This window comes from Heloderma suspectum, chromosome 1, assembly GCF_057233095.1.
Source record: "Heloderma suspectum isolate Gila_16-S chromosome 1, 16-S_ref, whole genome shotgun sequence".
In the NCBI taxonomy this organism is placed as follows: Eukaryota; Metazoa; Chordata; class Lepidosauria; order Squamata; family Helodermatidae; genus Heloderma; species Heloderma suspectum.
In genome coordinates, this window is record NC_139458.1 from 113,487,801 (window position 1) to 113,491,608 (window position 3,808).

General features: G+C 47.8%; 1 non-coding gene across 1 annotated transcript; it reads right to left on the reverse strand.

Moving 5' to 3' along the window:
• Positions 1–355: 355 nt before the first annotated feature.
• On the reverse strand, positions 356–458 carry LOC146357692 (U6 spliceosomal RNA). Its single transcript, XR_014787090.1, has one exon. It is a non-coding gene; the product is annotated as a U6 spliceosomal RNA (small nuclear RNA).
• Between the last annotated feature and the right edge of the window lie 3,350 nt (positions 459–3,808).

Below are 3,808 nucleotides of genomic sequence, written 5' to 3' on the forward strand. Positions count from 1 at the left end.
CAAGGCAGGAATTAATCTCATGTTTTTCCAAAACTTCTAGCATGATCTCCAAGGAATCGAGTGCATTTTTTTAAAAAAAGAAACCTTGCATGCATACAGTGAGATAATCCTGCATTAGAAAAGGTTTCAAAGTCATCTCTGACATGTGAAAAATATTAAATTCAAAGTATTCCCGAAAGGCTCCTGAATTTGGGAAAGCAGTTAGGAGAACTCAGTTGTATATCATGTTGCCTTGGCAGAATGATAACTAATATTTTCAATAACAGGAAGGACCAACAGTTTAACAGTCAATAATACACCAACTGGTTTGGTGATTATCATTATTATTTGGTCTTTTTCTTTATTCTTTATCACTTTTTAAAGAAGACGCTTCACAAATGTGTCATTCTAGTGCAGGAGCCATGCTATTATTCTCCATATTGCCCCAATTTTAGTATATGTGCTGCCAAAGCTACCATTCTCGATCGTTTCTTAAACCTGCAAAGCACTTTACAATCTCGTTTGTCTGCACAACATCCTTGTAAGGTGGTTTGTTATAGTTCCCATTTTACTGATAAAGACTGAGGCTGAGAAATAAGCACAAGCCAGGCAGTCAATACTGGCTCCAGACTGTGGAGGGCCCTTGGGCAAGACACCCTCAATGGGCCTCATCCCTCAGTGAGTCGACCTTCTCACTTCCGTTGTCACCAGCCGCTCTTGCTCCTCCTCCTCTTCCTCATCATTGCTTCCACTTGCTTGCTTGACAGGCAGAGAGCCAGTGGGCAAGTAGGAAGTGGCATCCGGTGCTCCTTCTTTTCACTACCACCCTTGTCTGGGCCAGAGTGAGAGGCAGGTGAACAAGCAGGTTGCGGTGGGGAAGAGGAGGAGCAACTCCAGGGGGCTCTTTTCAATGGGCCCCTGTTGGGCTATGGGCCCTGAGCAGGTGCTCAGCCATGCCTACCCTTGATGCTGGCCCTGCAGACAGCCAACATTTCCACTACAGTTTTGCTGTCTTAATGTAAACATGACGTATTTTTTTTCAAGGCTGTGCATTCTAATATGTGGTGAAAGATGGGGGCCTTATGAAGCAGGAAGGCGCCCTTGCATTTACCGTTTAATAAGTTGTCCACCTGTGTATTCAGCCATAGTTCTTTGCCCAAGACAACTTTTGGAAATAATTCATCAGCAGGAATATTTAGATTTCACTATCTAGACCAGGGATAGGCAAGTTGTGGCTCTCCAGATGTTTTGCCCTGCAACTCCCATGATCCCTCACCATTGGCTACGCTGGCTAGGGCTGATGGGAGTTGTAAGCCAAAACATCTGGAGGGTCACAAGTTGCCCATCCATGATCTAGACTCTAGAGCAGGTGCAGGAGCAGCCCTACCATGAACCAGGAGGAAATGACTGGTTTCAGGTGGCACCATGGAGGGGAGGCCGAGCTTGGAGTCTGAATGGGGCGGCAAGGCTTTGAAAGTACTGGCTGAAGTGGAGTGGCAGGGGGAGCCCAGAGGCTAGGACAGAGCAGTAGTAGCAGCCAACGGACAGTCTATGCAGCTCCTAAAATCTTCTCTCTTTTTTTTTTTACTCTGGGCCCTGAGCATCAGTCTTCCTATGTGTGGAGCAAATTGAAAGCAGTGCTTGGCCTGCATCTGCAGGGGACACATCACCCCAAAAAAGGTCAAAAGGGGGGATCGATAGGCATAATATCTGCATATGCGAATGTTGAGATGCAAATTTAGAAGTAATTACTGTCCTTTAAATAGAAATACAGTACATGCCACCATAGTGGAGAAGACTCCCTGGTGACCTGTGTGCCGTCTCAGCCTGCTGCTCGGGTGTGAACGGTGGACTGGCAACTGCAAGGATCCAGCTCTCTGTTCTGATGGTTCTTTATCTTGTCCTTTACCTTGTCTGGATGGTTCTTTATCCAAGAGACTTGGATGGGACAGCCCTTCAAATGGAGAAGTCCTCTGCAAATGTCTACAGAGCCCAGTCTTCCGACAGTCATTTGAACCGAGGACCATGCTCTGTACACTACGACCCATGGCCACCCTAGAAGAATATGACATTCCTGCAGGAGCTGTGCAGGGAGGAGGCGGAGAAGAACGAAAGGTGTGCCGAAGCAGAGAAAGACAAAAGAAGGAAAGCAAAAAATGTTGTTTTTAAGGTCCCACCTTTGTCTGAGGAACTTCTGTGGCTGAGGTTTAAAGTTCACATTTGCCACACATGTTTGTTTCAGAACTTTGTGGAATGAACACTGCATTTCAAGAACCAGCTCCTGGCATGTAAAGCAATTAAGCGGACAGCCCCTGAATAGGGCAGAGGTCAAGACTTAGCACAGGGGTGGGGAACATTTTTTGGCTTGAGGGCTGTATTAGCTCCAGGCAAACACGTCAGGGGATGCAGGCCAACTGTGGGTGGGGCCATAGCCACTGCTAGCATGTGGCCCCAACATACCTGCCCAGACAACCCCCTCTCCACACACACACATCACACACACACACACACACACAGTCAAAGCAGCTCCCTCCTCACTACAGCTGGAGCAGTGAAGAGGGAGCTGGTCATTCAGGAACCTCCCCTTCAAGGCCTTGAAGTGGAAGCTCCTGAGGAAGCTGCATTTGTGTGCCCCCCACCTTGGTGGACGTATCTGCGGGACTTCCACCAGCTTACTGCAAGCCATTCTCCTGTATCTCCCCTTTGTTGGCTCCAGCATGAGGCATGGATGGAAAAAAGGCAAACCCCACAACAGAATCACCACACATGCCAGGCTCCAAAAGTAATGGGACATACTATCGCCCCTCTGACTAAAATGTTCAGGGTGACCTTGTGATGGAGAATGAAATCACTCAGGGATGCATCCAAAGCCAAAAGTGTGGCGGTGGTGATAGTTGCCACTGCAAGGTGCAATCCTGTGCGTGTTTAGACAGAAAATAGTCCTACAACTCCTGGCATCGCTCCAGCAAGCCATGCTGGCTGGGGCATGCTGGGAATTGTAGGGCTTTTTTCTATCTAAATATGCACAGGATTTGCACCCTTAGATGATTTTAAAAGGGGGCTAGACACATTCAAGATAAGGCTATCAATAGCACTAGTCCTGGTGGCTCTATGCATTCTCCAGGATCAGAGCAGTCTGCCATTTGCTGGAGAACAACGGCAGGAGAGAGGGCTGTCATTCTCATGTCCTCCTTGTGGGTTTCTGAGAAGCATCAGCTTGAGCACATTGGGAAACAGGATGCTGAACTAAATGGGCCTTTGGTCTAATCCTGCTGTGCTTTTCTTTTGTCCTTATGGGTGGCCCTCCAGGCAGTGAAGGCTGGTGGCTCCTACATCAGTGGGGCAGTGCATCCGCTCCGGGTTTCAGTCAGAACCAGTCACAACTCTAAAGGAGCTTTCCAAAGTGCTGAGTCCATTTTGGGGATAGGGCTCAGCACCTTGGATAGCTCCTTCAGTGTCCTGACTGGTTCTGACTGAACCCCAGAGAGGATCCAATGCCCCCAGCCTCCACTGTCTCCAGGGATTCAGACAGGTCTTCCCGGTGCTACCTGGAGAGGCAATGAGTGAACCTGGGACCCTTTGCAGGCAAGGTATGCACTCTACTACTAAGCTAAGACCAAGATATTTACAGGCACACCAGTCCTCCTGGTGGATACTAGCAAACATTTGATGCCAAGTTGCTTGTCTGTCTTTCTGGTTCAAGAACTCTACTTATTACAAACACAGTGGTATTTTCACATTCTAAATGCAATTCATCCAGGGATGATCAAAATAAATGCCTTCAGGATGCCAGTAAAAACAATCTATATCACATTCATTGCTCATAAGC